Below are 13,684 nucleotides of genomic sequence, written 5' to 3' on the forward strand. Positions count from 1 at the left end.
AAATGTTAAATACGTTAATTTAATGATCTTGAAAATCAATCTGTGTTCATGTACTTGCAAACTCTCATATATATATCTATGTACATCCATAAATACATATTTTATTATCACTCACATTGAACACTTAAAAAATTCTTATGCTGCCAACAGATACCTACTGGCACCAGACATATGTGACAAGTATCTCAGTTGACATGAACAGAGTTAAAACCTCAGTGCCAGATGTGATGACTTTGATGGAGGAGATTCAAAAGGATGGGCATTCCCATCATGCACAGATATTAACTTCTGTGCAGTTAAAGACTATGGCACTATATATAGGGAGTGGTATTGAGATTCTATAAGAAAATTTTATTCTGAAATTCCTTAACTCAGATTTTTTTTCCTTTTCAAAATCTGTTGCTCTTTTAAAGTAACTTGGAGACAATGAGAGTACTGAACTAGACAGAGCAGAACTGATGTAACTCATAGTGAACACAGTCATTAAACTGGTTACAAAGAAGTACTTCTGGATGATATCAGCGCTTTTTTTTTTTTTTTTTTTTTTTTTGCAGTGACAATATGAATAGACAATTTTTGGTGTGCTATAAAAGGCAAGTAGGAAAGTAAAGCCTCACTGGCAATAGCGAGATTAGAGTTAAAAAACAATGTTAAGGAATTGCTTCACCTCTGCTTATTACTTCTTTAAACACTTTCTTGAGTGAACCTGCTTAGACTGCTGTAGTCTTCATGTCACATTGCCCTCAGAGGTTGTTCCTGCTCAGCTCTTTCCAAGGGAAGGATACAACCCTCTGCCAAAGACTGGAAGATAAGGAACTCCACAAATTTGTAATGAAAAGCCCATGGATTTCCTTAATGTAGATACCCAATTTTTTATATTATTCTCAGAATATTGTTAGCTTTGAAATCTTCACAAGACTATTCTGAACTGCTTTTGTCAGGGCTATTTTATTTTTGTCACTTCATAGGAATAAATGCAGCATAAGGTATTCAAGCAGGTCACAGAACCACAGAAAGTTCGAGGCTGGAAGGGACCTCTGCAGATTGCCTACCCCAACCCCTCTGCTCAAAGCATGCTCACCAACACCATGTTGCTCAGGACCATCTCCAATTGGCTTTTGAGTATCTCCAAGGATGGAGACTCTACAACTTCTCTGGGCAACTTCTTCAAGAGTTTGATCACTCACAGGCTGAAGAAGTTTTTTCTTTTGTTTAAGCAGAATTTCCTGTATTTCATTTTGCAATCTTTACATCCTGTCCTCTCACTGGGCACCACTGAAAGGTCTTGTTTCCATACTTCTTGCACCTTCCTTCAGATGTTTATTTAGATTGATAAAATCTCACTGAGCGAGCCTTCTCTAGGACAAACAGTCCCAGCTCTCTCAGCCTTTCTTTATAGGAGAGATGCTCCCAGCTCCAGGGCTCCCAAAATAAGAAGGACACGGACCTGCTTGAGCAGTCCAGAGGAGGCCACAAAGATGATCAGGGGGCTGGAGCAGCTCCTCTATGAGGACAGGCTGAGAGAGCTGGGGCTATTCAGCCTGGAGAAGAGAAGGCTCCAGGGAGACCTTATAGCAGCCTTCCAGTACCTAAAGGGGGTTACAGGAAAGATGGAGAGGGACTATCAGGGAGTGTAGGGATAGGATGAGGGGTAACTGTTTTAAACTGAATGAGGGTAGATTTAGATCAGATATAACAAAGAAATTCTTCCCTGTGAGGGTGGTGAGGCACTGGCACAGGGTGCACAGAGAAGCTGTGGCTGCCCCCTCCCTGGAAGGGTTCAAGGCCAGGTTGGACGGGGCTTGGAGCAACCTGGGCTGGTGGAAGGTGTCCCTGCTCATGTCAGGGAGGTTGGAATTAGATGATCTTTAAGGTCCCTTCTGATCCAAACCATTCTGTAATTCTATAATTAATTATCGGAGTGACCTTTCACTAGACTCTCTCCTGTATGTCCATGTCTCTCTTGTACTGGGGAGCCTAGAACTGGACACAGAACTCCAGCTGTGTTTCACCAGTTCTGAGTAGAGGGTACGGATCATCTCCCTTGATCTGCTGGCAATGCTCTGACAATTACAGCTCAGGAGCTGTTGGCCTGCTTTCACTGGCTCATCATCAAGTCACAAAGCATTAGAAAGCCATGGTGTTGCTCTTTCCACATCTGTCCTAAACTTCTGTAAAATCTGTAGGAGATTGACCGTACAGTGCTTTCCACAAAATCCTGTATATCCTGAGACAAGATTGTGGAATGTAATCCACAATTATTAAAAAAGAAAGCAGTTGATGCACAAATCATGTACTGCCCCCTATGGTAAGTTTCATTCCCAATGAGTGCATGATAAATAAGGCAATAATTTGCTATGAAAAAATGATATTTACCTAAACTTATGACACAGAATTGATATAAAGCATTAGTTTAAATACTACAGGTACATTTTATTTTCATGTAAACTTACAAAGTTTTCTTCCCCTAATTATATTAATGTTGTTTTTATATCTGGCTATCTAAAATTACACCCCCTTAGAGAAAAGTGAGGCAGGTACTGGAAAAATCTGTATATACTTAAAAATACACACACACATACACACAAACACAGATGTGTGCATAGGTCCCTTTCCAAAAGTGTATTAGTAGATGGAATTCTTCCAACTATGAAATTAAAAAAAGAAAGTAGATGTTTTGCCAAAATTTAAAAGTAGGTATCTTTCTGTAAATATATACACTTTAAAGTATATAGATGCAGAGGATACATTTTATTTTACATATTTATAAAAATCTGAAATAATGTGAGAATTTATTATTGACCTATTGGCCTGTTTTTTCCTAAAGTAATGATACATAACTGCATTTATGAACTGGCACAACTATTGAGAAGGCAAATGGCAAATCCCATTTTCTAGTGTAAAAGTCTGTAAAAATTTAATGAATTGGTTATATTATGGAGAACCCACTTTTAAATGCATGGATTGATCCACTGATTATCTAACATCATAAAACAGTCATGGGTTCAGAAGAAAGGAAATAAAAAATTACCTTCGTGTACCATAATAGATATAAACTCCATGTAAGGCTATGCTCTAATTTAATTTTTCCATTTGAGATGCATCCTGTAAGCTATGTTTAATTAGAATTCTGTGTTGACCAGTAAAATGGAATTGCTAGAGCACAAACTCTAAGGCCCCTGTGCCCCTCAAAGTATCGCAGATAAGGTTAGTGGAGTGTAGTTTACTACAGAGCTTCTGTTAGAAGAATCTTCTGCTATGTTTGCTTTCAGGAGCACTGTGTTTATTTTTCATTACATTAAATAGTGGCATCTATTCCATTTTTCACTATTGAAATGAAAGATTACAGGACAGAAATACTTCAGTGCTTCATAAAATAGGAAGCTAAACATTTGCCAAATTAGTGGTGAGGGCATTACAGTTTCTCTTTTTCATTTCACTGTGCCCAGTGATGGTAATTAGTGATGAGATTGAACAGTAAATATTTATAAAAGAGAATTGTTATAAAACACTTTTGAAGAAGATTATTGTTCACCACCATGATTTGAATTGGGAAGGGAGCTACAAATCATAGCAATCTCTGATATTCTTTTGGTATCATGAGCATGCTGTTCATGTATAATTTCTGCAACCAGTGGTTTCATGGTTACTATGCTATATATGAAGTCTTCATTTTCATAAGCTCAACACTTCTATCATCCATGTCTTTCAATTCTATTGACTCTAGGACGATTTCTCTGTATAGAAGGAAAACCCCAAATTCTGTCCTTTATTTTCAGTCTGCAATATCTAACATTGCATTCCCACAGATCTCCTCCTATCATCCAGTGGAGGGTCTGTTCAGGAACATTTGTAAAAGCACCATTTAAAAATCAGTAACTGTGCACTATTTGGCAATGCTGATACCATGAGTGGATGGAATGGTGCTGGATAATCTGTATAGTATGTATATATGCTCCAGTTTTCACATTTCATGCTTTATTCCTTAGCAGAGAAGCATCTAAGTAAGACTGCAGCAGTCATCCAAAAAAAAAAAAAAAAATTATCAAAAATGTATAGCTGCTACTAAGACACTTTGCTCAGTATGCATCTGGGTAAGATTTTAAATGGAGAAGGAGCTGCATTTCTAAAAGTTAAATGACCAATGGAAACAAAAGCCTTGGTATTTTCAAAGAAACTAAGAAAGGAAAGAAAGAAGGGAAGAAAGAAGGAAAAAAAGAAAGGAAAGACTAATATGAATTCAAGCAGGTCATTTTAATAACCAATGGTAGTGCCTTCTCATCACAGTCTGCTTATGCTAATGGTCCAGATGCTCTTATCCTGCCTTCTGAAAGCTGTTGTGTTGCAGAATGATTTTTGATGGTGCCATTTAACATTCTCTGGGGAAGGAGGAAGGAGCATGTTTTGGATCTCAATGTGCCAAGATGAAAAAGTATATTACCAAATGCAAAGATTAATTTTTCTGAACTTTATGGAATACCAGCTGCGTTAAAGAGAGTCATAAAAATATCTCAAGGTTTCAGAACAACAGCCAGCATTGTGTCACTACACTACTGACAGTCTGGAAGGAAAGACGAGAGCATATTTCTTGAATTGAGTGCAATCAAAATATTTGTGTAGTACAAAAGAATATTGTATGAGAGAGAAAAAGATAATATAATTCCTGCTGTTATTGAAAATGCTGTCAATAAGGATGTGGAAGCTGTTGAAGTCAGCATGATTTTGGTTCACCTGCCTCGTTAACACCTAGGCACTGGTCAGGAATCCTTTTCTAACTTCTATATGAGACTTTTCAGAAAAATATTTTATCTTTCCACTCAACAGCTTGTGTTTGTTTTATCTCTTGTTTTCTCTTTTCTCTTTTCTTTCTCCCCATTTCAAATTCAGTTTTTCCTTTCCAAGACAGTTACCTACTACAGAATATATCAAAAGCCCTGAGTTAAAAGTTACAAAATACCATACAGCTCCACAATCCAGTGTAGTTGCACACTCTTTCAGTTTCTTAAAGAGATATAGTCTTTGCAAATATTTATCTGTAAGCTTAAACCACCGTTCCTCACTGCATAGCTTCCACAGAAAACTTTTTCTGCAATACCCTAAGGCACAACACACAGATTACCAGGGAGCAGATGCTGCTTGCAGCATGCTGTGCTGCTCCCTGAGGAGCAGAGGGCTGGAGCTGGTCGGTTTGAATTCTTCCATTAGGGCATGTCCACATTGCCCAGCTGAAACATGAAACAGATATAGTAGTTGTGGTGATGCTCCTGAAACCTGTTACAGGTTGTCGTAAGGAAAGAGAGGATAATATTGCTCACTGAAAATCAGTATTTCCCCTACTAGCCGCATACCAGTGTAAATTCTGCTAGGTCACCTAACTGCATACCTTCTGGGAACTTCAAGAAATAACAAAAAAATCAACACGTATATGCTATGTTAAAATCCTTTATACTACCTCAACAGGTTCCTCCACTTACCCATGTTTCAAACATCACTGCCTGAGCTGGAAAATGTAATTACTAACATGGACTTCTCCATGCTAGTGTAAAAATCAAAAGCTGTGGGAGAAAACAAATTAGATTTTAAAAAGGAAGTCAAATTGTTCACTGTCTCAGTGAAAATACGAACAAAAGGAGGATGGACAACCCCACCTCCATAGCAAAACCAGATTTACTCTTCCTATCATGGAAGACCTGGAAAACTTAGTGAATGTACCAACTCTAAACCAAGCCATGTAAGCTCAATTTCAATTAAACTGTTATTCTCCAACTGCCATTCTCATACTAGCAAATTTCACAAAGTCGTGACTGTTTGTGTTCTGTCTGTAATCAAAAGCCATTCATGTGCAATTTATTGTCATGAATAAAATGACATTATGCATAATTTCTTCTTGCACAATAGAAACAAATGTCTAAGAAACATTCACATCTGATAAATGCATCTTCTTCCTTCTGTGCAGTTTATTGTGACATGCTACATCCTTAATTGTGCAGAATGTATATTACTAAATATTGCTATCAATTCAATAATATTTTCTCCCATCATTGCTACCAAGTGACATAATGCCAACAGTAGGGACAATTTTAACAGTAAGTGTACTTGATCCCTCTGACATGCAGAGCTGTATAACGTCTAATCAAGATTTGTATTAATATGGTGAAAAAGTATCAACTGAATTTCTGACTTTTAACTCTCAAGCGTTCATCAAGGGCTTGTTAGCTGTTAATTCAAATCAAAATTAAAATGCAATTAGAAAGAAATTAGGGGAAACAATACCTCAAACGTTGAGAATTTAGTGAGGTTATTGTAGGCAGTGCCTGAGATGATTTCCTTAATAAAGAACTCAGTTCTCAACAATTTAGTGGGCAATAGCTGAAGCTGGTCAGAGTACTCTCCATGGACTTTTTCAAGAGAAATCTCAGAGTTTCTGTTAAAAGATTCCAAAAAACCTACAAAATCCTGTTTTTCGTGTATTTAGAAATACCAGGTTTAAGGAAAGCAGAAATACTCACTGAAAATATTTATTATTAAAAATTTAAGGTTTTTTTCATCAAATCATGTTATCCGTTGTCTTGTTCTCTGTCCTTACTTCTGTGTTATTTGTCTTGGGTACCTAGTTTGTATTACAGAATGTTTGGGGAGAAGCTTAAACCAGCTCCTTATTGATACCACAATTCCCACTGAAGTGACTAGTGTTTTGCTGGGGATATAGACACCACTAGGAAATGCTGAAAAATCTAATTTTTTAGCTACAAGTTCTTGCCCAGGAGACTGGATATGAATGCATCCAGGCTTCCATGGAATAATTAAACAGCTATGTGCCTTAGCTTCCAAGAATAGTTTGGGATAATTTTTCAGTTCTGTGTTAATTACGCGTTACCTTATTTTTAATATAACAAAGGGTATATCTAAACCAAGTCACTGAAACTCTTATCCTCACAGCTCCAAGCTTTAAACTAGCTAACGTGGGTGCTGCTAGGAGTAAAGTCACTTCAGGATGAAGCTCGGTGCAGAATGGGAACCTGCTGGATAAGGTCAGCCTGTGTCCCAGAGGTTACTCATATACACTGAGGAGCTGCGACGGCACTGCTGGCTGGTTCCGAGTTCAGACATGCACATAAAAGGGACTGTCATTGGCACACTTGTTTTACCAGCAGAAAAGGAGCCCCAAGTACATCAGCTGCATGCTGCATTATCTATTTGTATTCCTGAAGTTCAGCAGATTTGCTGCATGCCACGTACAACTCCAATGTGGAAGAGTCTGCCTTTGAAATTGATTTTATTAACACAGCTTTTTTTTATGTTATATTCTTTAGACTTTGAAGAAAACAGACTGAAAAGAAACATTCTTTTTGATCTTTTGGATGTTCAAATCTTTCAAAGCTTGTACCTCATTACTGACTATATCATTCGGCCTTGTTACAAACCAGTGTTTTCTACCTAATAATTGCCTGACCTCATGAAGTTAAGCTTTTCTTCTTCTATTTGATTTTCAGTCTCTTAATTTATTTATATTATTTCCTTTGTTGTTAAATGTTTAACAATACCCTGTGAATTTATGGAGTTATTGAATTTACTGTTATTATATAATCTAAAACCTTCAGTTTGTCTAGTGACCTAAAAAGACCCATAAAAGTATGTAGCTACTAATAGTGCAGGCTAGACCTTATGGTAGGCAGTGAGGTATTCTGTTACTAATATCTCAAAGTCATATATAAGCTTCAACATAGTTTAGCTAGCTGTTTACCTCTTAAATTCTGGTATAACAAAGAAAAAAAGCCTATTATTCTGTAACAAACCCAAATGACACATTTTATGCTATTTTTAGTGCCAGACTTTACTAAAGGGGATAGAGGATTACCCTCAGCTTTTCCTCATAGGTTGAGTGTCCATGCCCCTGACCATTTTGGTGGCCCTCTGCTGCACTTGCTCCTGTGTATCAATCCAGTTTATCGTGTACTGGTGGTGTCCCCAAACCAGATTCAGTATTACAGATGTGGTCTAACAAGTCAGTTCCCAACCTGTACTGTTGCAAGATTTTCTTGATGCCCATGTGCAGGGCTTTGCATTTGTCTTTGTTGAATTTCACAAGGTTTCTGCTGGCCCATTCCTCTAGCCAGGCTAGGTCCTTTAGTGGCAGCCCTGCCCTTGACCATGTTGACTGGTCCCTCCGTCATCACCTGCAGACTTGACTTTTTTGCCTCCTTCAGACTGTACATAAAGATGTCAAACAGGATAGACTCTGCTATAAACCACTGAAGTACTCCTCTAGAATAGACATTCAAGTACAGTATGGCCCATTAACCACTACCCTCTGAGTTTCACCACCCAAGCAGTTATTTACCTGCACAGTTCTCCATCCATTCAGATTTTAAATTCCCTAAATGCAATACACAAATATTGTGGGAGACAGTGCAAAAAATCTTGCAAAAGTTTAGGCAAATGAGATCTACTCCTTTTGCTTCATCCACAAATCCAATCATTTTAGCATACCAATCAAGTTGGTCAGGCTGGGTAAATCCACAGCGGCTGTTCTCAGTCACCACCCTCTCTTTAGGGTCTCCAGAAATGTGTTCTCAGAGGACTCGCTTCATGATTTCGTCAGGGACATTGCCCAGGCCTGACACCTGCCAGTGCCCTGAGCTCCTCTGCGATAGCATCTTGAACTTCACTATAGCCAATTGATTATCACAACTCCTGCTAGTTCTTGCTTTTAGTTCACAGCAGGCCCAGCTGTGTGTCACCCCTCACTGGCTCATCTGGTATCTGTATCAAGAAGTTATCCCTGAAAACTGCCAGACATCTTGTTGGCTGCTTGTCTTCTGTCTTGCTGCTCATCTAGCAGATTTCAGGGAGGTTAAAATCCCCCATGAAAGCCAGAATCTGTGATCATAGACTTCCTTGAGTTGTTTAAAGAAGATTTCTTCACCCTGATCAGGGTGTCTGTAAAAACAACACACCACGGTCTCCCTGACCCACCTCTCCTCTGATCCTGGCCCACAGACTCTCCATCAGCCAGCCATCCATCCCATATGAGAGCTCCATACATCCAAGCTGTTCATCTGCACAGAGGACAATCCCTTTTCCTCATCTCCCCTGTCTTTCCTGGTCAACCAGGTTAACAACACTAAACTTTAATTAAAATTTCAATCAACATTAGAAAACATTTGTTTCATGACTTCAGCTGACTCATTGGTCCTTGAGAGTCTCAAGTCAATGTTTCAAAATAAAGTACACAGCATAATGCTGTTGTTTTTGTTGTTGTTGTTGTTTTTCTTTGTTTTTCCACCCTGTTATTACAACAAATGGCAATTACTTCATTTTATGTGACAGGCCAGAGAGGCAAATGGATAGACATATTATAAAAAGAGATGGGAAAATGTAGCATCTATACTGATAATGAAAAAAAACAGCCAAGAACTACTTTGTATGCTTACAATGAACTGATTATCTGTGGGCGGTCCACAAATAAAAAGCTATCTTGCCCAGACTGTAAAATTGTATAGGTACATTACTTATTTGTGATGAGCTGCAACTGCCTCAGAAGCATCAGATACTGGCCTTGGATGGAAATCTCAGAGCAGATTAAATAAACTAGTGCTCTGATCAAGTACAAGACATCTTACATTTCTATATTTTATTTCAAAGTGTCAAATGAAGTTGTATGCAATCAGATAGAAGAATCCTCCTCAAGGTACTTCCTACATGATCAGTCTCCATGACTACCGTGTTTTTTAATATTATGTTTTCACAGTTCTGAACAGTAGCTGGATATATGTGATGTAGATACAATAGCTGTTTAAAAAGTATTTGATGAAATAGATAAACCAATACAATTGATGAGGAAGATTACATTGCACTGTGGAAAATTCAGGTTAACACTGCAGCTGCTGAGGCAGCAATTCTTGATTTATTCTAGTGAAATAAGACTGCAAACTGGTTTTGTTTCCTAAGAGGTTTCATTGCCTTGTCAAGGGTGAGAACTTTAAAAGTCCTATCTTTTATTACTTTTTGCTTTGTTGCACAATAGATAGAAAGCTGCTTTAGTTACATTAACTGCTTTCTGAAACTTCTTGTCATAACTTATTCATCATTATGCATTAGTTGTATTTATGAGGACACTCAAATTGATTCACTCCGTATTTTAAACATTATGTTAAAAAATCCCTTGGCATTTGAATGACAAGGAAATATGTATGAATTCAGAAGCTTATTTTTCTTTATTTGAATTGTAATGCCATCTGCCAAAGCTTGCTCTCAGTATGGTTCCGGGACAGCATCAGAAAGGAACTTTGCATGAGAAACAGGTGTTTGGTCTTTTGCTAATCTACCAGACATACTTTGCCTGCATTCATAAGGGCACTCTGCAAATGTAGGGTCCAATTAATATACTGATTTGTGAGAAAGACAAAATAATCAGGTTTCTAAGTCAATTTTCCTTCAAGAGTTTTAACTGTGTGGGATAATACTAAGACAATTAAGATCTACCCGTGTTTTCTTCATGTTTTAATGCTCAGTAGTGTTGGCATGTACTAACAAATTATAGGAAGAAAGAAAAACCAGGAAGGCAAAGTAGTACTTTCATGTTCATAAGTCACTATTTTTTATTTGTGCACTGCAGTGTCATGAAAGGTGACAACACATATATTTTCCATTACCTTTTCCCCTCCTGTCTTCCTTCTCAGCCTAAAACCTTCATAAGGGTAAATAGTGTAGTAACCCAAACACTAGAGAGTGGACTAAGAGAGTACTGTGTTTGAGGCATAGGATGGAGATGGAAGTGGGACAGAGAGATTGAAAAAAACCAAAGAGTAGGATGTGTTCTTTTCATGTTTATTGTTTATTGTTAAGCATCTCTGAAAAACCTTCAGGTTCTTTTCCCAAAGAAAAGAGCTCATTACTTCTCCCAGGAAAACCCAAATCTCCTTCAAAGCCAAGCTGCAGTCTATTCCTAGTTCTCCCCAAACCTAGTAGTTTTCTAACAAAAGAACTTGTTCCTCCTCCTGCTTCCTTCTTGAGACTCCTTCCTTACAGCCCCAATGGTGATGTAGCCCCCTTGAACTGTGCTGGGCAGGAGCAACTCTGCTGCTGTATGCAAACCTGAGTCTTTTCCATTTCCAGAAGTTCTGAGAAGAATAAGATTATAAAGACAAACAAAAGGCTCCTGTGGCTACCTCAGAAAAAGAATATCTATGACAGTTAATGGAAGAAGAGAGTATCTGCTCACTTTTTTTTCATTCATGTGCAGCATTAGCCTATTTGCATAAGTCAGCAGACTTTTGGGTTACTCATTCATATGTCTGCCTTTATCATAAGCATCAATCCAGAAAAATGAGGTATCTGACTTTCACTATAGTGCTATACATAATTTTGGAATCAGCAACTGATCTACTTGAGTTATTTCAACAGCAAATAACCTTTCCCTCAGTGCATGCCCTTGTACAGGTATTATATTAATTAATTATTTTAATTATATTAATTACTTTTAATTGCATTTGTCCTTAATCGTTGAACGTAAATTTCCAAACTGAAGCTGTATCAAATCAGTGGCATAACAAACAAATCTTCAATTTAAATTCATCTTTTTCTGTTAGTCTTTTAATTTCTGTTCTGTACTGTTCTCCAGCCTCATCAACTGCTTAAATATCAAGGTCACTACCAGTTTTAAAAAAGAAGGAGACCTTCCAAACCACCTTCTCTACAATTTATCCCAAAATATCCCAAAATATGTATGGTCTACCACAAACTTAGTATAGAATAGATGCTACAGGGACCCTATAGGAATACCAAACACAAAGATTGAACAGATCTCTCACTGCAGTATCTCATTTCAGTCCAGTTTTGCCTGACTAATTTACACCTTTCTAATTCCTCTGTAAACCAGCTTAGAAGTGATCAGATATAGGCATAAAAAGGTATGCCTTTTAGAGACTGGCCTAGTGAAACCTGATCGAAATTTTTTGAGGATTTCTCCTTCTGGCCCACAAGAACTATTCAGACTGAGTGCTTAGGCTGGGTCACCTCAGCATCAGCACACCCTGTTCAGAAGGCTCAGTAAGAAGGGCAGCAACATAACCTTACTAACTAGAGCCTCGGTTACTTCAACAAATACATGTGTGAGGGCCTAAAAGAGAACATAAAAACTGGTCTCCCTAAATTGGTAGAAAGGAGTCTAAGGATATCAGACAAATAAACTGCACAAATTGCAAGCAGGAGAAACAGAGAAATTAGGTTGTGGCAACATGTTTTTTAAGATTAATTCTGTTGTCATTTTCTGTAACTACACATAGTTGTAATATAACAAGGGAAGAGCAAATAAGCACAGAAAACTGTTAGTGGCTGGTTATATTTCTTTTCATTCATTTGCAGACTTCATAAAACTTAATAAATTCTACTGGCTGTCTGCAGGCACAACTCAGAAGATGAGAATTTTATTGGGACTTCTTTACTGGACAGGTGTAGAGACTATAATTATTACCTTAAATTCAAGCAGAGCTGGAAGGGACTTGATTTTACATCTCTTTCGATAGTCGATCCTCACATTGTAACTGTAATGTTTGCTATGGACTGCTAGAGAATGTAATGTTGGGATTATCGTCCATAACTTTCCGATGCAGCAGAACAGGCTAAATTAAGTTTTTTGTAATTTATTATATATTTAATGTATGCACTAATCAATAGCTAGTTATGCTTTTCCTTGGTGAACATTAATTATTTTGAGGAAAATGTTATATGCCTACAGAATATGTGTGCTCAGTTCTTGAGGTTGCCTTTTGTGCTGAGCTGCAGTCAGGATTTGTGGATTTAAACTAGTGTCTATTTTCTTCTTTGATATGTAATTAGGTGCTTGCATCTCACAGGCTTGGTTCACATCTGGTTCACTGGTCTGTTCTCACACTGAAAGATTATTTCTATATCATGGAAAAAAATAAATCTCCAATCTTTCATAAAAAAGTCTTACAAATGTGAAGAATTGAATGCTACGTGCATTTTAGGTGAATATTTTTCTCTGCTCCACTGACAAAGTCAGTTGCGCAACTGCCATGTTTGTAAAACGGTTGGCTCTGAGCAGTTGCAACACCTGTGACAGAGGCAGCCTCTGCCAGCCTTTTAGTACACAGTGAAATGATAAAAATGTATTAGTTTTCCACTTTGCAGTTGCAGTTCTAATTACACAATGCAGCTGGTACTGCAGGAAAATCCATGCTGTTTAACAGTAAAGAAATTTAAGTGAAAGGCATGAAGATGGTGTTCCTTTATAACTATCTTTATTCTCTTTAATTTCTTCTTTTCCTTCTACCATTTTCAAATGAGTAGGTGATGTGAAAGGGTAAAAGGACAAGGAGAGTACAAAAGATGAGTGTAAACAAGTGAGAGGAATCATCACTGTGACAGTGAGGGGAGGAAGGTATGATGCTACAATTGGAACAATGGCTGGGCAAGTCTTGCTTGGACTGGCCTTGACATTGTTCCTTTCCCTCCATGTCTTACTTCTCTCATCCTTTATTTGTCAATCTTGTCTCTTTTGCCAGTTCTATTTCCTCCTTTTTTTTTTTTTTTTTAATTTATTTTTAACTTCCTTTCCCCCTTTTTTTTTGAAATTGTTTGAGTTGGTAACAAACAGGATGTCGTTTGTTTTCCTAAAAGTGATGGCAATCAATGGTATCTCCTCCAACTTAAAAGAGGA

At 37.7% G+C, this 13,684-nt stretch overlaps 1 protein-coding gene across 12 annotated transcripts in view; it reads right to left on the reverse strand.

The window, feature by feature from the left end:
• The window catches only part of MAGI2 (membrane associated guanylate kinase, WW and PDZ domain containing 2), a 794,831-nt gene that overhangs the window by 195,790 nt on the left and 585,357 nt on the right, over positions 1-13,684 (reverse strand). The window lies entirely within an intron of this gene.

This window comes from Tyto alba, unplaced genomic scaffold (genome assembly GCF_018691265.1).
Source record: "Tyto alba isolate M040663 unplaced genomic scaffold, T.alba_DEE_v4.0 Super-Scaffold_2, whole genome shotgun sequence".
Classification (NCBI taxonomy): domain Eukaryota; kingdom Metazoa; phylum Chordata; class Aves; order Strigiformes; family Tytonidae; genus Tyto; species Tyto alba.